The sequence below is a fragment of the Dermacentor silvarum genome, chromosome 7, assembly GCF_013339745.2.
Source record: "Dermacentor silvarum isolate Dsil-2018 chromosome 7, BIME_Dsil_1.4, whole genome shotgun sequence".
Lineage (NCBI taxonomy): Eukaryota > Metazoa > Arthropoda > Arachnida > Ixodida > Ixodidae > Dermacentor > Dermacentor silvarum.
Genome location: NC_051160.1, coordinates 187,006,245 through 187,032,331, shown reverse-complemented (window position 1 = coordinate 187,032,331; position 26,087 = coordinate 187,006,245). Strand labels below are relative to the sequence as shown.

The window sequence follows — 26,087 nt, the reverse complement described above, 5'->3', positions numbered from 1 at the left end:
TCATGCAGCATAATTATCACCATAACAATGATCATCGTCGCCATAGTTTTCCGCCTATTTCATGCACAGTGCAGGAGAAAGAGCTCTTACAGCGATCTGAAATTTGCCGTCATGCGGCAGCAGATTCCATCTTTTCCTGTAAATTTCCTGATTTCCTCTCACCACTCAATCCTCTGTCGGCCTCGACTGCATTTCCCTTCTCTTGGCACACATTCTGTACCTCAAACAAACGACCTACAATGTGCCCTAAGAATTACACGGGATGCGTAACATCATTCTTCGTTATTCACGTGAGGAGATACAAGCCCTTAATCGGAATACAGGTACTAGCGAAATGGTACAGTGAATTCAAGGTGGTGTCACCAAACCTGACAATATTGCTGCTCATCAGAAGGCACATAACCTGCCATATTCTTGCACTCCCACCAACACCATCCCGCCAAACACCCTCACGTGACTCTTCGCCTGTGAAAATATCTCCTACTGATCGAAACGTGGTCTTATTTCAAAGTATGTCGGTTCCTTCTCCGCCATTTTCCATTAGGGCAGAGCAAACGAGGCTTAAGGTGTTGCTGGTGTGCGAGCCTCCTACAGACACACCTTTACTTGAAACTTGCCCCACTTTTGACTTGACGTGACTTTATTTGAAACTTTCCCCTTCAAGTCATATAAGCGAATGCCCACCTTCGAGTCCATCCTTGCGACAAAATTAGTATAGCATCGGACTATTGTGCTTTGGGACACGGGTTCGCATCCGTTCCGCTGAACAAGTTTATTGCAAAGGCACAATACAATGTGTGATAGGCACTTTTACCTCCCTCCTTCCGGCTTAAGGCCTGATATAATGAGAAATATTCATTTAACATCCAAAGAATCCTCAAAGGTGCTAAGCTTTCCCTAACTTCTGTCACGCCTACAGGATCGACCAGATCCACAGCGCTGCGTAGACCTGGTGATTCCAAATATGTTAAATTTGGCTTGCGTAAATAGGGTAGCATATTCATATGCGGCGATTACCGAGCTCAAGCAGGATGCTCCACCCACTCTAGTAAGAGAGATAAGTGCCATAAGCTAGACAAAATGCCCGGCTGGCAACTTTTATTCTGCGCGACTGGCTACCAGTATCATCCAAGTGGCAAAATTGGAAGAAGCATTCATTGCAACTCACTGTTCAACCTGAGACCACATGCGCAAGGCGCCGATCGAACCAGTAAAGACATGGCAACTGTACATTTAAAATGTTTTTCTAGTTGTCTGAAATAAACTTAAACTTGAACTTCCACAACTTTATCGGAAGAACTCAAAGCTTCACGTACCACCTACCTAAATCGAAATGAGCCTGCAAATGACAGTGATGGTAAAGCAGAACAATGATTGATTGTGGGTTGTTTACAGTTAGATAAATAGCTCCCACGTAGTGTGGCGGTACATGTCAGGGAATGGTCAGCGCGTTAGCAGCACGCAGCAAGCATAATCACATGAGACACAAACCAATGGCATGTAAGAAAACGTTCTTGAAGTTCCAAGTTCCCATTGAAAAGGAAATGTTCTTACATAGGGTGCATTTTCTAAAAAAAGTTGTTCATGGTTATATAGGTGTGCGTTGTCTGCGGTGCCAATAAATTGATGTTGTGCCTGATAAATAATCGCAGAGACTTTAGTAACTACGTCACTCTTAAAAATTTAGATGCTGTTTTATTGGCTTCAATATTTAAGATATTTCTTATTTCTCGAATTCCGACGGCAGTAGTGTATTGCACGAAAGAAGTGAAGAAAACATAAATAATCCTGCTCTTATAGTTCCAACAAAAAAATAGTTGTACAATCAATTGGTCAAGAACTGGTTTGCCTAAACAAATTGTACGCATGAAATTTTGAATAAATGCTTCAAACACGTGCACAAAGCAATTTAAGCACTATATGTGGTCATACGTTTCAAATATTACAGCAATGCGTAACGAGAAGCGTTGTCGACTCGTGAGCTACAATCGTATTTTAAGAGCAACAATATATTAGCGTCGAAACTTACGTCATCATGACGTCAATTGCATCGCCCTGAACACCTGGGCGGCGCATTATCGAACAATATAATTCCTAGAGCGCGCGACTCTATTCAATAGGTGTGCTCGGAAGCAATCGCAAAAGCAGACATGCAGCTACTTCTATCGGTACTTGCTGCTCAACTGCGTTTCGTTGCTGTTAGTAAACTTAGCATTTACTGTTCCTCCAATTGTAAGTAGTTACCTGCCAATCTGCCAACTATAAATATTTCTCGGTCGTACATAGGTGTGCGCTGCTTCGGTATAAAATTTAAACAAGAACTTCAATTAGGAACGTATTAGTAATATTTTGTTTTAAGTTACCTGATTTCACTCCAGCTATTACCGTACAATATGATCGTCGTTATGTTCGGTTATGTTTCTGCCGATGCTTTAAAAAAGTTGTTATCAATCAACTGCTAAGCAACGGCCCTTTGTAAAGTACAGCGTTTTCTTATGAATGTCCTGAAACAAACTATAGCCTACGGCTGATAATATAAAAAAAGGAACCATGCAGAGTAAATCGTTGTAACAGAAGTTATGTTTACAAAGCCCAACTTTTACCTTAGTTCATTTATATACAAAAAACTAATATTTAGGCACTTCTAGCTGAGCAGATTTAGGCATGTTAGGTTTATTTTTAAATTGTCTGAACAAATCTACCATAACGTATTTTATTGTATTATGCAGAATATATAATAAAAAAGTGGGAATCGATGTTATCCGAAGCAGTGTGCGATGATCTCACCAAGTTAACGAAACGACCATGAGAGCATCATGACCTACATGACACGCACGTCATGACATTCATATCATGATCCCTCAGGAGTCCCTTTAGCTACACCTAGGAGACCATAAGGCGAAAGTCTTAGTTTTGCTCATTACATGACTTCGATCATCAAACTTCAGCCTTTTCCTTCACTTAGCACCACATCCAAACCCTTTCCATTGGTTTTTGAGTGTTAATCTTTATTCTTTGAGTAATGATCATGACTATGACTTCTACCAGAATCATTTTGTGTTTCCTTCACTTAGTACCCGCGTCCGAACACATTTCAGTGGTTTTTAAGTGTCAATCTTTCTCGCTGGGTCACTGGCATGCCCTACATGACACGCATGTCATGACATGACTGTCATGCAGTGGCGCACCGACGGGGGGGGGGGGGGATTCGGGGGTTGGAACCCCCCTCCCCCTGAGGCCGACTTAACCCCTCCTTTTGTTTAACCCCTTTTCTTTCCTTACGCATTTGAGTACTGCAACTAAGATGTAAGACGCGCAATCGTCTGCACACTCGCAAAAAGCGCCTTTTTTTAACAATTTCCCGTGAGGAAATCGAAATTAGTGCTGTTTAGATGGTATTGGCAAACTGTCAACCCCCCCCCCTGGCAGAGATCCTGGGTGCGCTACTGCTGTCATGACATGTCATTTATGTTCCTCATGTACTCTTGTCATAGTATGCGGCTAAATATGCGGCTTGTCATAGGTACGACGTAAGCGGCTAAATAGATAGATAAATAGTTAGATAGATAGATAGATACTTTAAAAGTAGCAAATCTTCGCCAAGAAATGCTTTGCATTTAAAATTGAGAATTTTATTGGCAGCTATATATCGGTTCACTACTCGTGTGTTCTTGGCGAAAAGGCTGACAGACTAACAAGCTTTCTTGGACATTTATGTAGTCAACTTGTCTTGATTTTCTGATTATTTATTGCAACAGACGTATCAGTTAAAGAATTCCACTTCGCTGTATGCACATATTATAAAATTCTGTTCGATTCCGTCTTGAATTATTCCGCAGTTTTGTTTCAATAGTGAAATGCACATATTAATGATAAACAGTTGTTTTTCCTCGTTCCAAATATTTCAATATAACTTTAACAACGAGATTTAGTTTGTGTTATCCATAGTGCTCGTATAGTTAGACTCCTTTTAGAAGATAATTACACAGATTATGTAGCTTTCTCGAAGGCACTACCACTCTACATTTGTAGGCACCATTGCCTGATTTTTGCTTTAGTAAGTTATTATTATTTACTGCCCCATATCAAATTATAAACGTACTAAGAGGCAATTTGATCGTACTTTTCGGTACAAATCCATGGTGGCAGATAGCGCGAACTTAACAGGAACACAGAAACAACAAAGTACTTGCATTTAGGCGCTTCTCTTTCATGCTTCGTTGTGGCTCAGTCCCGGCCAGAGCAAGTTACAGCTTAGGCCGACCTCTCTGCTTGTCTCTAAATAAATGTTTCTCTCTCTCTCTTTGTTTGTGTGTCCCCGTTAATTGGGCACCACCTCCAACTATAGTACACACATCCACCGTAATGAGAGAGGCTGTTCATGCGACCGATGCGCGGATATAACGTAGCAATTGGGCGCAAATTAGCTCGCCAAAATATTGTGAAATATGGTGGAAATGTCCCGTATACATAGGAATTAGTCAGTGCGCCGCATTATTTTAATTCAATTAACTGCAGTCGCCCACATGCACGGAATTCTGTCTCGTCTCAACTGTGTCTTATGGCTGTCGATGTATCGACTGCGAGTATTGCTACCTTGAGCGCCGTCGATATGATTGGTAGGCAAAAAATAATAATATTTTAAATGCACAATAAAAAAAGAACAAGGTGGGTCAACAGCGGTTGACATCGAAGCCAAACAAGTTTTTAGGTGCATTAGGGCACCATGTGGTTTGTTGGGATTACGCTACGTTCGGGATTTGCCTATGTTTCTTTACTGGAATATCTCCGCGATCAGACCATATATTTCGTTGAGTAAACCCGCATTCCGGTTTGCGTTTTACTCGCGCGCGCTTGAAACAACGCATCTGCGATTCATTCCGGCATCTTGGCGTTGATAACGCATTATTACTGCTTCGTACATACCTCCGCGCTAAATTGGTACGTTATTTATTTTTTTGTTCAAAGGCTCATTTTGAGGCCTTTTTTGTTATCCTTGGTGTACAAGAAGGCCTCAAATTATTTACTTTTACGAGACTAAATTCGCCAGATAACCAGATACCTTGAACAGCAAATTGAATAGAAGTCTCCCAAAGAAGACATTCTCTTAAAACGCCAAATTGCTCGGATGTGAGGGATGACAAATTCGATGATCAGGTTCTTCGCTTACGGTTCATGGAAACCGGAAAGTTACATGAGACATAGGTGGTAGATACCTGAAATATTGTAACCAGGTGGTCAATCCACAAATGAAACAAAGAAAATTTGGCAGAACTAGATCAAAACATCATTTTCTCTAAACAGACCTTCAAAACAATAAATTTGCTATTCAAAGCACAAGCAGTCATCGCCCATTCTTCCTGGGAGCTTCGCTCTCCGTACATGTTTAGCTCATCTTGGTTTCATGTAATAGCAAGAACTGCAGTACAGCTACAACGTGCACCTTCTAATCACTCGAGCCTCGCTGCTACGAAAAAGTGATGTAGCCTGTAAGGCTGATTACAATTTATCATTGAGAACGGTGACAACACAATCATCTAAAGCTCTCGCGAGGTCCGCTCATGAAACTAATGGGAAAATTATGTTTCACTGAAAGGGTAGGAACCAGTAATGTCGGCTGTATATATTAGCTAAAGATAACATCACCTATTCGGTAAAAATTGCAGCCACCTTAGCGACATGACACGAATGATCTTGTAAAACAGTGAGGCCAGAGTAGAATAGTTGCTGGCAGGCAACTCTTGAAATTATTGTCAATCACGGCCACAGACTCAACTGTGTCTTATGGCTGTCTATGTATCGACTGCGAGTGTCGCTACCTTGAGCGCCGTCGATATGATTGGTAAGCAAGAAATTAAAAATATTAATATTTTAAATGCACAAGAAAAAAAAGAACAAGGTGAGTCAACAGCGGTTGACATCGAAGCCAGACAAGTGTTTAGGTGCATTAGGGCCCCAGGTGGTTTGTTGGGACTACGCTACGTTCGGGAATTGCCCATGTTTCTTTACTGGAATATCTCCGCGATCGGACTGTGTGCGCTTTTGTCATTCACCTCGTGGAAGGGTGTGACACGCTTCTCCTTCACATTTAATGACAATGTCTTAGCAGTCGTAAGTTCTATGTGATTACAGGTGTTCTTGAATATGTGACGAAATATGTATATACACTTAGTCTCATATAAGTATATTTAACCACGTTATACTACCGGAGTTTTTCTTTGGGTTCGCATCTTATTGCATGTCTCAAACTATTTTTGCTAAGGCTGCAAGCAGGTTATTGATAATTTTTCTCTTGGAAATTTTCGCTTTTCCAACGAACAGATGAGTAAAGAAAATGCCGAGGCTGAATATATGATTTCGTGCGAATAATAATTTCGTCCAAGTGAAAAAATAATTACTTTCCCATTGCAGAATAAACCGGTAGGCGCGCAGTGTAATGCCACCTGCCAGTGTCAGCACGGATTGTGCTGCTTGAAAAAAACCTGCGGCACCCCGACTTGCCAACATCTTGCAGCACTAGGCCAGCAGTGCTCCATCACACCCGATCATGGAGTCTATTCTGAGTATTGCCCTTGTGTTGACAATGGTAATTTGAATCCCTACTTGTTTGTTCACTACTTGTTTCGCCTTATCGAATGTAGCTCTACCGTATGATATCGTCTGTAGTTCCTCTTGTCACTTGTTAGAAGGGAGGTCTTGTCAGCTGAACTCTGAATTATTACGGCATTCTAAAAAAAAGAAAAAAAGGAATGCTAGATCAAGGTACTCATGAGGACAAGCTTTTACTGATATCTTCTAATTAACAAATAACGGACAATTTTCATAATGAAGGAATTGCAGTATCCTCCTACCCCGCATGGAGCCTCTTATACAAAGCTTAAAATTTCGTTTCACAACTTAGTATGCCAAAAACAGCACTCGTTTTGTGTTTCCAGAATATCACGAACAAAGGCTTATTAGTACAATGTGCCCGACTTGCGTTAGTGTCCACCACTTGCAGTGACTCATAGGATACAGGTGATGTTAGAGATGCTTGAGGAAAAAACAGTTATTTGCTACAACACGTAAATTATTACAGGAATAAAGCTACAGCGGCTAGACAATTACTTCCAGTGAAGTATAGAATGTAGCCTTATACTTTGTGTCTCACGCGTTCGCAGGCGTGGCAATTGGATTTGGGTACGTCAGCCAAAGGTTTCCCAGTTTACACCTTACAGAACTCGCATCAATAACTAATTTCCAAAAAGCGTCGAGTATTCGTTCGATATCTGTCATTTATCTGAAGCGAGAAACGGCGATTGCCTGCATTGTCATTTGCGCCTTACAGAACGTAACTAGTTGCACAGGGGAGGCCAGGATTGCGGCTCATGCGCCCCTAGTTCCAAAATCGACCACCACGTGGCGTACCGAGTTGAGCCCTCCCCACTCTTCTGGCTTTCCTTCTTCCAGCGTTGACTGGACGAGTGGTGTGATTGCCACTGGTTGGACGGGAATGATTTGGGTTCCCCGTTGCTAGCGCTCGAACCACCCTAGGCAGTTTTCCCTTCCTCCAATTTACTCGCCTCCTTGTGGACAGTGTTGGTGTGGGAGGTAAAGAATAGCGCCCTAAGCACCGTCGTCATTGTCGCTGCAGCTGGAACTACTCAGTCTAGGCGTTTTTCTCCCCACTCTTTTTCAGAGCGAATGTCTTGCAACGTGTGGCTACATTGCAGTTCGGCTTCAACTAGTTTTTTAAGCTATTATTCCAAACAATATTATCGTACACTTATTTTGGGTTATCTGTATAAAACTACGAAAACGTTCTTAAGTTACGACCCGCCAAGACGAAGTTATGGCGCTCCGCAGTTAGTTTAATCCATCGTCATGAATTTCTCCGCGACAATATAATGGTCGTTACATTCCAAAAGACACAGTAAACTTGAAATAAGCGACGCGCTAATTGAATTATAAAAATACTTTCACCAGATATCATTTCAAAAAACTTCTTGAAATTCAAACGTGCGTGTTTTTAGGCGCAGACTTCCCGGCAAGCCTTTAGTGTAATAGATGGTGAAATGTGTAATATCTGCATTAGAAAAGACTTAAATGTCAATAATCTTTGCTGTCTAGCTAGTTGGTGATATGTTCATGTCTTCGTTTCATCAGAAGCAAAGTGTGGGATAGAATGAGGACCGAATAGAATGATATCGCGTGATTTTTCCTACGCTTCGTGCTCACTGAAACACTGCCACTTAGATAAGACCACCATAGTAATTTTTTATGTCTACGAGCTATGAGGCTGAATTCCTCAACTGAAATATTGCATGATAAACTATGAAAGTAAGTTCACTTTATAGTTAGGGTTGTTTATTTCAGTAGTCGTGTTACGCAGGCCACAATTTCTTACACAATGTTTAAGCCTAGATGTTGCTGGATCCGAGCGCTTGATTCTGCAATCATTGCGCTGTAATCTTTCGTTAATTGCAAAATAATTATTCCCTGTAGTCTTCGGTTGTACTGGTACTTAAAATTTTGTTGCAACGCACCTCTTTATTGAGGAGGCTCGTCAAAGTACGCACTCACCTCATTCGCCTCGCAATTGTATAAATGCAGATTTCAATCGCCGCTAAGCAGAGAGACACACGGAACATTTAGTTTGGCTCTACAGCAGCAATGAAATGTTATTGTTCGACAAATTATTTAGTTATGTTTGGCGTTGACACTTAAATGCTTTTATGGCAGCAGACATTGTCTTTCCCTTTGCTACCCTCCGACATAAGTATAACAACATGGATCCACCCACATAACACACAAGAGTGAAGGTAGAGTGATATCGAGGCAATGAAATATTTGACAGATATGATATTGCAGCTTTCTAGTTCCTTGATAATGGCACCCACTTAGTTCTCATGCTGCATTGTCTATTGTTTTCCGCATAGGCAGATTTCTTAATGAAAGAAAGTCATATAATCAGTGAATGTTTCATTAAACGAATTGTAAAGCGCCTGAACTTTAGCATTGCGTCGATTGGCGCAATTTATATTTCCTCGTATTGGGGGTGATGTGTGGGGGTGCCTGACTTACTATTACGAAATTCAAAAGCTTTAGAGACTGCGAGATCTCTGTATTTTGCACGTCATATGGCGGTGAAAAGCAATATACCGTTTCTACTGTACCACGTGTACCAAGAAGTGCACCAATACGCGCCCGCTCAATCAGAAAATGCTTGAGTATTCGCGCAGATTCTGTAGCGAAAGAGCCTTGTCTAATGAGACTGCATTCTTAACGTCATTGCTGTTTTCGAATAACTTTCTGTTGCAAGTACGAGCAATATTCTCGACTGTAGTGTGATACACGTTTAAACAGTGGGCATAGTTGATCCGTGAAGCTTGGAGTGCATGAACCAAACTATCAGCTTCCAAATGACGATTTACCTTCGGCGGCAATCGCCAGGCGTTTGTTATCAGAAAAGCTGACACCGGCTGACAATCTGGCATGCCCAGTTATTTTCATCGGGCTAACGGCACCGTCGGAAGCGTCCAACGCGTGACGACTACCGTGAGCCAATTCGTCCGCAGAATCGCTCCGACCGTCATGCTTTGGGCTCACGTTCCTCTGTTTGTAACAACGAACACGTGTCTAAACGACAAAAAGAAAAATAATCATTACCGTTTGATTACGCATGTCTTATGGCCTATTGTGTTTTCGAAGAAGTTTGACATCATTTTGAATCGGTAGAATTGATTGAGAGTGCAGTGTAAAAAAAGCAAAAAAAGAAACATAGCTGTTACAACTTAGCATCGTGCGGCATGTATAGCGTCAAGCGAAGTGGTATCAGGCATTCCTGTTTCTTGAAAGCGTAAATACGATGCGCGGCCATGTTACGCAAGCATGCAGCATGAACACTAGTCAGCTAATAGGCAATAACAAATCATTTAGTTTCACCATGAAAGAGTCAATCACGCGATTAACATGGCCGTGCTTCTCTACGACTTCAATCATCTGCATGGCAATGATCTAATGTTGCGAAAAAAAAGAAGAAAAAAACACTGCTCAGCAGCGACTACAGGCCCCGGCTTTGTCACAGGGCGAGTTTTGGTCATACTTTGCCTGAAATGGTATCCCAAAGACATCTTATGAAGCCCAAATCGCGCATATTGTTACCAAGATTATTGCACATGTCTGACAAAGTGACTAATTCCTTGCTCAAGAACCCGCATATTGCCCTTGTTTTGATTACACTGTTTCATTCTCCGCCTTCTATGTGAAATCTCGCGTGATTTTCTTTCTTTCTTCTGAGCACGACGCCATTCTGATGTTCATCAGTTTTATTCAAAAAGAAATCTGCGAGTGGTTTTACCTGGGCTATTCGTGCGACAGCACTTGGTTATTTTCGCCTGCAGGCTTGCAGCGACCGCCATCAATGAAACATATAGCGAGTATAATATATGTATTATTCATTCAAAATTTATTTCTATACGTAGATTACACATTCTAAATAGATCGTAGATTCTAAATAGGAATAAATTCGGTGTTCTGCCGCCGATTCTATTTCTTAAGCGCGAACTTTGTCGTAAAACTTTGGAGCATGCACCCCACGCTTGAGTGACATTTAAACCGTCGAAACCTTTGCTTGTCGCCATTGTTTTACATTGAATGTTGCTTGTTTGCCAAGGCGCCAACCTGCCGTGGTGGCATAGTGGCAATGGCGTTGCATTAATAAGCCCGAACGAGCGGGACCAAATATCGGGCTGCGGCGGCCGCGTGTCCTTGTACCGTGCATTGCATGCACGTTAACGAACCCCAGCTGGTCAAAATTATTCCAGAGTCCCTCACTACGGTCAGCCTCATATCCATATCGCCGTTTTGGCACGTAAAACGCGAAAGCTCGGCATGTAAAGAATTCATTTGTTAACTCGCGCACATGGTGGTGTTTGATGCTTCACCATCAATACGAGGCCCCAAATCTTTTGATAAACATTTAATAAAAAATGCAGCTTCATAATACATCGAGCCCTAAGCCCCTCAGCGGCTCCTGATACCCCCTATCCTATACTTGCTTTTGTCGTCTAGGGAAGCGTCCTGCTCGACGCAAATTGCAACTGGCAGGCGTTTTCAGCTGCGGAAGCATTAGAAAATGACACAAATGCGTATTTTGGGTGTGTTAGAAAAACTGAGGCCTCGTTAGGTGCTTCACCATCAATACGAGGCCCCAAATCTTTGATAAACTTGATAAACATTTAATAAAAATGCAGCTTCATAATAATCGAGCCCTGAGCCCCTCAGCGGCTCCTGATACCCCCTTTCCTATACTTGCTTTTGTCGCTAATGGAAGCGCCCTGCTCGACGCAAATTGCAACTGGCAGGCGTTTTCAGCTGCGGAAGCATTAGAAAATGACACAAATGCGTATTTTGGGTGTGTTAGAAAAACTGAGGCCTCGTTTGGTGCTTCACCATCAATACGAGGCCCCAAATCTTTTGATAAACATTTAATAAAAAATGCAGCTTCATAATACATCGAGCCCTGAGCCCCTCAGCGGCTCCTGATACCCCCTTTCCTATACTTGCTTTTGTCGCTAATGGAAGCGCCCTGCTCGACGCAAATTGCAACTGGCAGGCGTTTTCAGCTGCGGAAGCATTAGAAAATGACACAAATGCGTATTTTGGGTGTGTTAGAAAAACTGAGGCCTCGTTTGGCGCTTCACCATCAATACGAGGCCCCAAATCTTTTGATAAACATTTAATAAAAAATGCAGCTTCATAATACATCGAGCCCTGAGCCCCTCAGCGGCTCCTGATACCCCCTTTCCTATACTTGCTTTTGTCGCTAATGGAAGCGCCCTGCTCGACGCAAATTGCAACTGCCAGGCGTTTGCAGCTGCGGAAGCATTAGAAAATGACACAAATGCGTATTTTGGGTGTGTTAGAAAAACTGAGGCCTCGTTTGGTGCTTCACCATCAATACGAGGCCCCAAATCTTTTGATAAACATTTAATAAAAAATGCAGCTTCATAATACATCGAGCCCTGAGCCCCTCAGCGGCTCCTGACACCCCCTTTCCTATACTTGCTTTTGTCGCTAATGGAAGCGCCCTGCTCGACGCAAATTGCAACTGGCAGGCGTTTTCAGCTGCGGAAGCATTAGAAAATGACACAAATGCGTATTTTGGGTGTGTTAGAAAAACTGAGGCCTCGTTTGGTGCTTCACCATCAATACGAGGCCCCAAATCTTTTGATAAACATTTAATAAAAAATGCAGCTTCATAATACATGGAGCCCTGAGCCCCTCAGCGGCTCCTGATACCCCCTTTCCTATACTTGCTTTTGTCGCTAATGGAAGCGTCCTGCTCGACGCAAATTGCAACTGGCAGGCGTTTTCAGCTGCGGAAGCATTATAAAAGGACACAAATGCGTATTTTGGGCGTGTTAGAAAAACTGAGGCCTCGTTTGGTGCTTCACCATCAATACGAGGCCCCAAATCTTTTAATAAACATTTAATAAAAAATGCAGCTTCATAATACATCGAGCCCTGAGCCCCTCAGCGGCTCCTGATACCCCCTTTCCTATACTTGCTTTTGTCGCTAATGGAAGCGCCCTGCTCGACGCAAATTGCAACTGGCAGGCGTTTTCAGCTGCGGAAGCATTAGAAAATGACACAAATGCGTATTTTGGGTGTGTTAGAAAAACTGAGGCCTCGTTTGGTGCTTCACCATCAATACGAGGCCCCAAATCTTTTGATAAACATTTAATAAAAAATGCAGCTTCATAATACATCGAGCCCTGAGCCCCTCAGCGGCTCCTGATACCCCCTTTCCTATACTTGCTTTTGTCGCTAATGGAAGCGCCCTGCTCGACGCAAATTGCAACTGGCAGGCGTTTTCAGCTGCGGAAGCATTAGAAAATGACACAAATGCGTATTTTGGGTGTGTTAGAAAAACTGAGGCACAACCCTGGTGATCCGTAGTCAAACGTCATTTACTAAATGAAGAAAAAGGCAGACAGGACCATTTAAGTACACTGCCCTAATAAAATAAAAATCTGGTTTTTTCTCCCTGTCCACGTGTTTATCTTTTTATCTGTCCGGATTCTTGCCTTGTCGAATTGTTTTATGCCTTCTGCAAATTTCGGGACAGCAGTCAGACAGGGCACGACGCAGGTCTGTATAAATATACTTTTGCCAACATGCGCGTTTGATCTGCAGAATTTGATTGTCTAAACGAAGAAAAGAAAGCGGAGTCCTAAGTAAAAGTCCAGTGTGAACAGAAACTGTACAGCTTACATAGTGGTCATGCTGCTACAGCCAGCATAATCAGAAGAATAAAATTAATTACATCGCGATCGTGCCGCTGAATTGGTTCCAATGTCACTCAAATCCACAAGGCGTACCAGATGTACCACACTACAGATGAGAAGAGTAGTAATGGCTTTACAAGGGTTCTTGTAAGAGACACCGTAGCGAGGAAGTCCAGATTATTGTGGAGAGCCTGGAGCCATTGAACGTACACCTGAAGCTTCGTGCACAACCGTTTTCGTATTCAGTCTTCATGAGCCGCCATGAGCTGACATCGAGCGCGCGGCCTAAGGAGCGTACAAGCAAGTCATGTAGGCTCCATAGAGCCGCCTTATCTTCAGCAGCAGAATGCCATAGAGACTCCTGCTACCACAACGAGCCCTTTTAGCAAATCTGCATGGATACAAAAGTTCTTTCTTTGCGAACTCTCCCCAGTTTTGCTTACCGTTGCTGTTGCTGCTGCTGTCTTGTGGGAAAGCTCATACAGAGAGTAACACGTGTATAAAAGAATTGATTTAAACAACCACCTGTGGTACCTCTGCATATATTCCGGTGGCAGGCTCTGTTCTAAAGGCAATTACACAGTGAAATAACAGACGGTACGTAAATACCCTAACTTCAACAAATATGCACCATCAAGCGCATATAATTCTGTTAATAAAGCCAAGCTTTATACGCCTTCTTCCCCTGGGTGTGACATGTCTGAGCAGCCAATTTCTCGCCGAATAAAGAGCACTGATCTTGGAGATCGCGCAATATTAAAATGGGTCGATGTAAACTGCGCCACTGCATGGATGCAGTGTAATGCGCGGTCACGTGGTTAGCTTGGTAGAGGGTTCTTGCGTCTTGCCGAAGATCGCAGAAACGCGTTACTGAAAACCGGTAGTGCTATAACATTTATTTAGCCACGTTACGAAAATGTCGCTTCCCATAAATTCCAGCATGTGCGCTCCATTTCGTAATTTGTGTACTGTGCTAAAGATCGTGGTGGAACTACGCAGTGGCAGCAAGGTTGTGGTTATGGATGCGACGTTTTCGTAAGAAGTGGTATCCCAAAGCAATGCCATTTTAATGAAAGCCGTTGTGCGCGTCACAAGGCTTCACCAATGCATCCTGAAAACCCCCATGACATCCGATGCGGTAGCCAAACCGCTGTGGCGCTGTTCCTGATTGACACCTCGCAGCCTCGATACCGACCACGGCTATTGCTTTTCGATGGGGTTGAAATCGAAGAAATGCTTCCTACCCAGATTCGAATGCACCTTATAGAACACCAGGTGGTGAAAATTAATCATGTCAAGCCCCATACAGCATGCCTCAACTCAGATCGTCATATCGGCATGTATAGCACAAAAATTTATTGATTCTGAGCCATCGAGGCGATGCATGCGTTATACGAACCCGAATGACTCTTGTAACCTCAGAGAGGTGGATTTTTGTTCGTGCTTCAGTAACCAGCTGCATAGAGTGTGTCACCCTCACTTCCAAAGTAATGAGAGAGCATGAAAATTGCGAACTCATGCAGACCTGATGCAGGATTCAAGCTTAAGTTGAACTCATGCTGAAGTCAAATTAAAGTGTGTAATGCAGGCTACGCATGGCTGCACTTTGAAATAATTGACGCGAGTGCTTTGTTCGCCAAATTAGTGCGGAACGTACCTCCAAATTACAAAGTCTTAAGTAATGTTTGGAATCGCAGTATATTACTATACGCACACTGGAATGCAAAACTCAGAGAGCGTCTGTTGTGCATCATCAATGTACCTCTCTCTGTTTTCGAACAGCGTGACGTCAATGCGAGTGCTCCTCCCATCTGCCGCACCTACGAAGTGGACGTGGGTTGGCAAAAAAACGTTATGCGACCTGTCCTCTCTACATAAGAACGCTGCTAGTATATCGCGTGCCGCGATCGTAATTCCGGCATATTACTATTTTTGAAGTTAGAGCATTTACGAACTGCGCTTGGAAAGTATAGTCGTCCCCGTTTTACTGCACAACGTAGCGTTGTTGCGGAGTATATGGCAGTGTTTTTTGATCTCTTCGGTAGATCAAACTACAAAAATACGCTACGCTGCGAAAGCGAACATATTATCACAGACAATGCGCATTCGCATGGTGTCGACATTTCGCTTAAATGACGGGTCTTCGAACAATAATTTGTATTGCATTGTCATGAAAACACTCACTTTCGCTCCATTTACGCTGTAGCTTTAAACGATATAGAAGATGAACTTAGTCTACAAATATCAGCCATACCCATCACCGCGGCACATTGGAGCCGTACCAATTGGTCGCACCTTAATTCAAACGAGGGGGCAATGCAGAAACACTTGTTACTGAGCTTTAGGAGCGCGATAAGATACCCCCCAGGTGTTGAAAATTATTCCGGCGGCTTTTCTTCCAGCATCCCCTGTACAGCCGCTTCAGGATGTTCAACACCATCATTTATTTTAATTATTATCCATGCTCATGTGAGTGTACAAACCAAAAGCGTACATAACTGTATAATCTATTGCGCGGTACTTCGCTGTCTGCTATCTCCCTTTGCTGTTCTCAATTGTAAGTCCCAACCTTCGCATGTTTGTGTGTCATCACAGCATGAAGTCCGTGCCGTAAAGATAGTATAATAAATAAAAAAGTTCAGTTTTTACTTACTCTGCGATAAAACGCGATAATTTCAGTGGTTTGCCTTTTGGGCAAACAGCGTGGTGAAATGTACACACACGGATTCGACAGTGGCCAAAACATGCTAGGAGTTCATTTATAGTCATACCTTTCCTTCGTAGATTATGCTGAAACGCAGTTTTTTTTCTTCTTTTTGAGGAAAGACGACGGAAGTTGCTTTTGCTAGAACGCATCTATCTCGGATAGCTATATTTCGTCCAATTTTCCACGATTTCCGGGGCGCTGTATGCGTCCAGCCTTGCGGCTATGGACGCGGAGCCTCCCGCAGTCGTGTGTGGCCAGAAGTCTACCACGGCGAGCTCTTAATTGACAAGGGGCAACCGGTCCACCAGCAGTGACTACTCCACTGAGGCTCCTGCTCTCGTGGTCATGGATGCGGATCCTGCAATCCCGCCGGGCCAGAGGTCTACTTTGACAAGCTCCTCAAGGAAGCGAGGTACTTGGTCTAGCACCAGCGAAGACACTGAGATTTACTCAGTCACAGGCGACGACTCATCGGACGACAGCTTTGTATCGGTGAGGAGCCGAAAAGCAAAAAGAAGACTCATCAAGACGTCATCACCCGGGAGTACATCAACCCTGCATGCAAAACCTGAGCGCTGGCCGCACACCATCCTTTGCATCCCTGTGGATAATTCCATCAGCCTTCGAGGATTAAACAGGCAGGCTCTCTCCGTTTTCCTTGAGGGAATGGCACCAAACGAAATTAAGGAGGTCCGGAGGAGGAAACAACTTTATTAAAAAAAATTTCAGGGCGTTGTAGGTGGCCGCTTGTCTGCGGCGACCTCTTCCGCCCAGGCAACGATTCCTTTTTATAGCTTTTCTTCAGGAGACCGTATTAGGGTTTCCCATGTCGTTTCAGAGGGAGCTGGCAGAAGCTCTCTGGGTGGGGGAAGACCCTTGCATTCCCAGAGGATGTGTCTTTGGTTTGCTATGGCATTCTTGTCGCAGTTTTGGCATATTGGGTCAACCTCCCCATCTGTGAAGATCGCTAAGCGATGAGGAGTGATAAGGCTGTTAGTTTGAATTCGGCGGAGGATAGTGGCCTGCGCTCTTGTAAGGTTGCTGTGTGGTATTGGGTATATTCTCCTGTCATCTTTGTATAGGTTGGTAAGTTCGTTGTAGGAAGTCACTACCTCTCCCATCGGGGGGTCCGGTTCCAAGGAGAGCGCGACCCGGTTTGTTAACCCTCGGGCCACTCTATGCGCTTCCTCGTTACCGGGATTTCCCGAGTGAGCGGGGACCCAGACAAGATTGATTTTTGTTCTGTCGTCCTGATTAAAGTTTTTCAAGATCTTGGCTGTATTTAGTCCCACACTGCCCCTCATAAAGATAAGAATAGCGCTCTTAGAGTCGCTCAGGACAGTATGGGTCGTTGGGTTCATGATGGCCAGCGCTATGGCCACTCCTTCGGCCTCTTTGATTGATGCGGCTCTAGTTGAGGCCACATTTACGATTCTAGATTTTCCCTCCACGGCACTCAGGGTGTACGTGTTGTATCCCTGGTTGGCGGCATCGACTAAGACCACGGTTTGGTCTTGCGCGTGCTTTTCGCGTAGTTTGTCTGCCCTGGCTTTTCTCCTGCCATCGTGCCTGCCTGCCAGGGTGTTTTTGGGTATTGTATTGGTTATTAGGTAATGTCTGATTGCGGGAGGTAGTGGGGCTCTGCCTCCGGTGGTGTATATGGGTTTAATGTTCAGTCTACTCAGGATGTGTAGTCCCATCATCGTGTCTGATAGGCGTATTATGTGTGCTGTTTTGTGTGCTTCGATCAGCTCCTCTAGGGTGTTGTGCATTCCAAGTTGGAGGAGCTTCTCGGTGCTGGTATAAACAGGCTAACCTAGTGCCCATTTGTACGCTTGGTGAATTATAACTTCTATTTTAGCTTTGTCTGATTTCCTGAGATGATAATAGGGGAAGGAGTAGACTATGCGGCTGATTAGGAATGCCTGAATCAACCTACACAAGTCCATCTCCTTCATTCCTCTGTGTCTGTTGGCCACTCGCCTGAGCAGTCCACAAACTTGTTTGGCGGTGTTCTGCAGTTTTGTGAGGGCCGCGGTATTCTGCGTGTTGTGTTGAATAAGCATGCCCAGCACTCTAATGGTCAGAACGAGAGGAACCGGGCCACTTTCCAAGACAATTTTGATCGGTGCCTGTTGTTGGGTGTCAGTGTCTGGCGTCTTGGCTTTATTTTTAATGATTAGGAGTTCGGATTGCGTGGGGGAGCATGTTAGCCCGTTGTGTCTGACATACTCTTGCACAACGTTTGCTGCCTCCTGTAACGCGTCATTTATCGCACCATCCGAGCCGCTGTTTGTCCAGAGATGGTAACATCGTCCGCGTATATGGCATGTTTGATGTGTGGTATCCTGTTTAGCTGTTGTGGTAGGTTCATCATGCTGATATTGAAGAGTAGGGGTGAGAGGACGGCACCTTGCGGGGTGCCTCTTTCTTGTCCCTAGAGTAAGCTTTTGACCACGCACTTCACCCAGTTGGATGGTTGCCGTTCTTTCTTTGAGAAAGTCGGAAATGTAGGCGAAAGTTCTTTCGCCTACATTCAGCTGGGATAGGCCATTTACGATGGCCTGATGGGCTACATTATCAAATGCTTTACAGACGTCCAGGCCCAGTATGGTACGAGCGGCTCTTATGGGGCGTGGATCTAGAATGTCTTGTTGCAGTTGAAGCATAATGTCTTGTGTTGACAGACACGCTCTGAAACCGATTAGCGTGTCAGGTAGTAGGTGTTCTGTCTCATTGTAATAGTTTATCCTGTTTAATATTACATGCTCCATGACCTTGCCTAAGCAGGAGGTGAGAGAAATTGGTCTAAGGTTTCCCAGTTCTAACCTTTTGCCTGATTTCGGTATGAATATGACCTTGGCATGTTTCCAGTTGGGTGGAACTTTTCCTTCGGTCCAGTGGGTGTTAAAGAGTTTAGTGATTTCGCTGATCGAGCGACCATTTAATTTCGGAGCATTTTGTTTGTTATGCTGTCTTCCCCGGCAGCGGCAGTGGTTTTAATCTGGCTGAGGACGGCTCTAACTTCTGCTACGTCTATATCCCTATCTAAAGCTGGATTGCTTTCTCCTTCATATTTAGCTGGAGTGGTTATGTCCTAGCTGGTGTTGAAGTATTTGCGCTGCAGTTCCTGTATTAGGTCATTCTCCTCCCCAGGATATGAATGAATGAGTTTCTGCATGTTCTTACTTGTGATTGATTTGGTTTGTTCGGGGTCTATTACATGTCTGAGTAGAAACCAAGAGTTCTTGTTAGCTAATTGACCATTGAGCCGGTCACACATTTGGTGCCAGTGTTCTCTGCTCAATGTTTGCGTGTGTTTCTCGATTTCTTTGTCGATTTGAGCTATCTTCCTACGTAAGGTCTTGTTTTTTTTGTGACATCCATCTCTTCTGGATACTTTCCCTAGTCCTCCCACAAGTGTATAAGCCGTGAGTCAGGGGATGGGTGATCCTCCTCGATCTCGGCTTCGGTGGTGGCCTTGTTCGCGTCCTCAATTAGGTTGGATGTCCACTCTTCTAAGTTTGTGATTACGATGTGTTCCCTCTCATTTCTAATGTCTCTAAAGGTGTCCCATTTAGTATGTTTCACTTTGAATCTTCCTTTCTTGATTTTACTGAGCGGAAATGTGGTGGCTATGATGTAATGATCGCTGCCTGCATTAGTTTCTGTGTTTTCCCATTTGGCGAATTCTATGTTTTTGATGAATGTTAGGTCGGGCGATGTGTTTCGACAGACGCTGTTACCTACTCGGGTGGGGCGTTCTGGGTCTGTGAGGAGAGTTAAACCAAGCTCCAGAGAGGTTGTCCATAGGCTGGTCCCTTTCTTGTCACAAGACTGATAGCCCCATGCCGAGTGGTGAGCATTGAAGTCGCCTACTATAATTAGTGGCGAGCTTCTGGCATGTTTCTGCGCCTTTACAATAAGTCTGGAGGCAACTATGCCCCTGTTCTTTGGGGGGTGATAGGCGTTTAGAATGTATAAGGTTGGGTAAGTTTTCTTTCTGGGGAGGATTTCTACGAAGTTGTAGGATATATCCTCGATCCCGAGTTCTATCGTGTTTGCGGTGAGGTTTCTATGTATCATGAGTGCCGTGGACGGATTACTGCCCTCCGTCACTTTCGCATTGAAGGTTGTGTAGCCAACAAGTTTGGCGTTTACGCCAGTTTCTTGAAGCGCAATAATATCAGGTTTGAAGTGTAGAGTGATTGATCCTATATTCGAGATCGCGTCTTTTTGCACGGAACCCTCTGCAGTTCTATTGCCAGATCATAATTTGGTCGATGGTCATCATGAATGCGTAGGGGTTTCCACACGTGGTCCGTGTGTTCTGATTGGGCCCCTGCTGGGGGTCTTTGATCTAAGCTAGTATTATTAGGGCACATCACCTCTAACTAGGAGTTGCGATTGTGCAAGAGGGCTTTGTTGTTGTTGCTGTGTCAGTGTGCCTATGTTATTTATCTTCAGCTGATTGATGCCGGACAGCATGTTTTGGATCGCGGCTTAGATTCTAGTGAGGCGAGCCTCAGTAGCTGCTTGAAACTCAGCCTGTTTGGCTTCTAGCTCCTTAAATCGCGCGTTGATTGCGGTTTCTAGCTTGGCTATTCTGAGTGTCGAGTTTTTGACTTTTTCTCTTTTTTCCTCTGTGGCAGTTTCTGGCGCTGGGCTCGAAGCTTTGCGCTTTTCTCCTCTAATTCTGTCAGTTTCCATGTCAGTTACCTCACTCTGAGCACAGGCCACCTGTTCCTCGGGTGCGGGTGGGGTAGTGGTCGAATTGTAATTGTTTTCCAATTGCCTAATGTGCTCGTTGGCTAAAGCCAACTGTTGTTGTAACGATTTAACCAGCTCTGCTAGTTCCCTCACCTGAATGTCTTGAGGCCTGGCCGGCGTTGTGTTGTGTGCGGGTTGAGTAGTTGCTTCCTTGCGGGTTTGCCCTGAAACGTCGGTGGTCCAGGCCACGTTTTTGGGGGGTCCGTTGCTCCAGGCGTTCTTGTTGTTCATTGCTGGCTTAGCAGTTGATCTCTCCCGACTGCGGCTGCGGCTCTTCAGCTCAGGGAAGGGGTCTTGCCTGTTCCTGCTCTGGCTTCTTCCTCTCGATCTCGATCTTGATTGCCTGTTTCTGCTCTGGCTTCTTCCTCTCGATCGTGATCTTGATTGGCCTGGTGACTTTGATCTCCCGCGCTTGTTGGTGCTGTAAGAGAGCGATGTCTTCTTGTTGTTTACAGGTTTTACCGGCGCGAAGCGTAGCTTGCAACTCCGGCTGCCAGTGGGATGTTCGCCGTGGCATACTACACACTGTGGTGTACATGTCGGCTTTTCTCCTAATGGCGGTGGTGGATGTTCTCCTCCGCATCTTCGCCATTTTGGTGTTCCAGGGTCGGGCAGCGGACATACGTCTGTGCGGTGGCCAAGCCTCCTGCAGTTGAAACAGGCCTCAGGTCTCTCTCTGAATGGGTGTACTTCTAGGGTGAAACACCTGAAGCGGATCGTGGCAGGAAGCTTTTTTCCCGCCAGGGTGATGACCAGGTGTCTTGATGAACCCAGTCTCCTGGCATTTACTATGGGGATGTCGGGGTTTTCTTCATGAGTTCAGCTTGAAAATCATGGTCTGTTTCATCCGTGTAGGCCTTGTAGACTACGCCACGGATGGAGTCGTCCGGCGCTGGTACGTAGGTAGCCACTGGTAAATTCATATTGTACCTCAGGCTCTTCAGGACTTCCAGCGAGCGGTAGGCTTCTGCCCTGGTTCTGTCGGGTGTACTGACTGTAATGGTATTTTTAATAGGGTGGATTCTTATTTGGTCTTCTTCTTCTGCTCGGGCCGGGTCGACTTTGGCCGTGCTTTGGATGGCTTCCAGTATTGCAGCGAGGCCTATGTTCGCCAGGTTGATTGGGTGTCTGGGTCTAATTACAATTTTGTAATGTTCGCTTGGCAGCCTCGGCATGGGTCTCCGACGTGGCAGCTTCGGCGGGCGCGTAGCTTGCACGTGAAGCGCTGAAGTGCTGGCGTGTTCAGGCCTGGCCTCAGCGGGCTTGGACGCGGCCTTGCTGTACTTGTGTTGTAGATCTAAGGGGTCTAAGCTGCCCTGCGTCGGTTTTGGTGTGACCCAGGTGCCGTCTTCAAGCTCCTCTGGGTCTATTTCCTCGCCTTCTACGGTGTACGGCATCGTCTCTTGCTGTTCACGGTGGGCGAGCGTAAGTGATTCAAAAACGCTCACCATTGGCACTTGTGGTTTCCGAATATGATTTCGGTCTTGAATTCATCGGCACAGGGCTCAGGGTGTTGCTCCTCGTCGCTGCAAGCTGCCGCTCACCCGCCTCGTCGCCGCTACGCCGCCGATGGCACTGAAGCCGGTCAACTTTCGGTGATTTCTCGGAAGTGGAGCGGTCCACCCCCGAAAACTTGGTGTCTTCGGGTTCATCTTCCCCTTAGGAAGACGGTAGGCACATTCTCGGGTGGTTCCACCCGAAAGTTACGCACAGAGACACCCAAAACGCAGGAGCTCGATGTCGGCAGTGACTGCGATGCTCACTTCTTCCTCGTCCTCTCTAGTATTCTCCCGACAGTGGGAGGCGAAGCTTGAAGCGGAACCAGAAGAAGAGAAAGTGCCGAAAACAGCGCTGCAGTAACAACAACAGGTGCGATGCAGCTGTCATGACGCTGCTCGCGACAGATCCAAGAGCACGCCGAGGAACCGCTCGGCATCGTTCCCCCAGCCTTACACCGTCGACGCGAGAAGAAGCTTCTTCTCGTCCCGAGCAACAGTCCAAGAACTCACAGAAGAGTGCACCACCGAACTCACAGGTGAGTTAGGTGGACAAGGGTTCTCAGGATTCCGCAATGGTAAAGGCTCTCAAAGAACAGAACAGGCTCATGCAGGAACAGATAAGAACCATGCAGGTGCAATACAACAACATGCAGGAGCAAAGCAGAGAGCTCCGAGAGCAGATAACTTTGCTAAATAAGCGCATAGATGTGGGAGCGCAGAAGGGCGAGAAAGAGGTATCACAATCGGTGTCGAAAACACCACGTGCAGATGCTCCTCCTAAAAAGAAGCGGGTGAAGGATGTGGAAACAGTAAACAACTCCGAGCAACGTTTCGATAATATTGAACAAGACATGAAGCTGCTTCATGGTATGATTCGGCAGATGAATGAGCAAATGAGGGCTGAGGCCGCGAACAGAGACGGGCAATGGCAATGGCTATGCTAGGAAATTCAGAAGTTCAAAGATGGCCCAGCACCGTAACACAACCTGGCAGTGGAACTGTAGGGGTTTCTCGCGCAAACGAGCCGTTCTTCAGTTGTTCCTGACCAACGGGGATAAGCCGGAAGTCATAGCGTTACAGGAATGTGGAAAGAACGCGAAGCTTGCTAGCTATAAATCGTATGCGGGACGATGGGACAATACTCAGGTTGTCACTCTGGTCAAACGCAACGTCACAGTGTTGCAGCACGAGACAGGATCGATGCAGATTGATCATGTACTGATCGAGCTGGTCCCTCGTAAGCGGAAGAATAAAATCTTTTTGTATTAAACGTGTACAGCTCCCCTAGGCAAAGGCGTAACTGTGGTTTTGACGATCTCTTCGCCAAAGTCAGGATGACGCGAAGGGCAGCCCCCTCCTCGTAGTGGGCGACTTCAACGCTCATCACCGCGCGTGGGGCTACAGGTCTGCGTAGGTTAAAGGGAAGTATTTATGGAATAGCATACAGCAGAACGGTCTGACTCTTTTGACGGATCCCTTGAGGCCAACTAGACAGGCTAACAGTGTCTCGCAAGACACCACCCCGGACCTCACTCTGGTTGGAGGCAGGATCTCGGCTACGTGGTGCAACACGGGTGAAGATCTGCGTAGCGAACACAGAATAATTGAGATATTCATAGAGGACGGTCCTTCAGTAGCTAGCACGAAGACGCTAGAAACTGTTAACGCATGCTTTCAGGGGCAGTCGGTCCGACCAGGATGGCATAGAAGACTTAGATGAATGGGGCAGGGGAGTTATTCAATCGGTCCACAATGCAACTGAGGAAATCCAGGTGGATGAGAACCAGGAACGGGTTGACAGACACGTGATAAACATATGGCGCAAAAAGCAAGAGCTCAACTTGAGGATCGCGCAGAAAAAAGGCGATAGAAATATCCGCAGGCAGTTGGCTGCGTTGAATAAGGAGATAGAAAAATACGCGTTGACCCTCACCAAGCAGAACAGGAGCAGCATTTGTGACCAAATGGACCACAAAATTGGTACTGCAAGGACCTGGAATCTGCTGCGGCACTTGCTAGACCCGGACAAATCCAAGCTAGAGGCTACGCAGCAGCTGCAAAAGCTCCTTAACAAATACGATGGAACGACCGATGAGCTCATTGGCGAGGTCAGGGATAGATATCTCAGCTGTGTGGGGTCTGGGTCCCTGCCCGAGTATTCGGGTTTAGAGAACCCAGATCTCGACAGCCCAATCACGGTAGGTGAAGTCAGGGCCGAGATAAAACGTCTGAGGACGAAGACTGCTGCAGGGCTGGATAGGATAAGATGCTCAGAAATCTGGACGTTGCGTCGGTCAGAAATCTGACAGCGTACATGCAGGACTGTTGGGACAGAGGGCAGCTTCCGCCTGCGCGGAAGGATGCCAACCTCGTCTTCATTCCAAAGCCTGGAAAGAAACCTAGTTTTGAACATCTAAGGCCCATTTCACTTACTTCGTGCGTGGGCAAATTAATGGAACATGTTGTTCAGAGCACGCTCAATGGGTTTCTGGAAGATCAGGGACTGTACTCCGACACCGTGATTGGTTTTAGGTCTCATCTATCGGCATGCGACGTCATGCTCCAGCTCAAAGAACAGGTGATAGACAACAAAACGGTAGACATCAGGGTAGTCGTAGGATTAGAAGTTTCTAAAGCATTCGATAATGTATTGGAGAGTCTCGGAGCTCTCAATGTGGGCACGAAGACTTACAATTATGTAAAAGATTTTATTGCGATAGCAATTATATGGACACTACAACCGGATTTCTGCCGTCGGCGTCGCCGTCGCCGTCGCCGTGAGGTTCCGTATAGATAAAATTATATGGACACTTCAACCGGATTTCTGCCGTCGGCGTCACCGTCGCCGTCGCCGTGAGGTTCCGTATAGATAAAATCTTCGCCGCGCGCCGTATGCCCCAGAGTCAGCGTGCGGGGACGCGCGCTATCACGGAGAGCGAACGCACTCAATCTCCCACGCGCAAGCAAGGAAGCGGAAAGCCAGCGCCGGCACTTCTCTGCCAACAACCGCGCTCGTCGCTCGTCCGCACAGTCTCTTATCTCTCCCACGCGCAAGCAAGGAAGCGGGAAGCCAGCGCCGGAAGGAGCGGGGGGGGGGGGGGGGCGCACTTCTACGCTGCCAACAACCGCGCTCGTCGTTCGTTCGACCGCACCGTCTCTTATCTCCACACGGCTCTGACCTTTATGCGCATTCGCCGCTCAGTTTCCGTTGAAGCGATAGACCGCACGTACCTTCGCCCGCTCCTGCGGCGTATATATCCGCTCGCTGCCAGCGTTTTGACGGTCGTTGTCTGCAGCCATTCAGTGTGATCTATTCATGTTTGTTTGTGCGCGCTCACACCACGCTTCTTCAATCAGTTAGTAATAGTCGGGCCACATTTTCCAACGCACGCTACACATGCAATGCTGCCCGGGTCGGCAGTGCAGCGCTACAAGTGTGTCCCTTCGCACGCGCTGCCCACGGGAAGCGCTTCTCATCAACACCACCGTTTCACACGCGCCTTCTCGTGGTCATCGAGTCTCTCTTCATGTCGGTCTACTTACGCCGCAGCACACCTGCTTACTTAATCAGCTCATGTTTACTACAATTCATATTGCTACCAAAGCCGCTCACCTTACTTCGTATGATATTGCTGTGTTGCTACCGCATTCATCGCTTCGCCCTAAGGGCGAAACTGTGACATTTTTCTTACGAATAGAACGGCAACGATCAGCTTGGGAGGGCAGTCATTGGAAGGTATTAAACTGTGAAGCAAAGGTACGCCGCAGGGATCAGTTCTGTCGCCCACCACCGGGAAGATGGCAGGCATAGGAGGACTGAACCATACACTCTACGCGTAC

General features: G+C 45.8%; 2 pseudogenes; one reads left to right on the top strand and one right to left on the bottom strand.

The window, feature by feature from the left end:
- Positions 1-20,979, bottom strand: part of LOC119459400 (uncharacterized) — a 43,959-nt pseudogene extending 22,980 nt beyond the window's left edge.
- Positions 20,980-24,211: 3,232 nt separating this feature from the next.
- Positions 24,212-26,087, top strand: part of LOC125947275 (uncharacterized) — a 9,496-nt pseudogene continuing 7,620 nt past the window's right edge.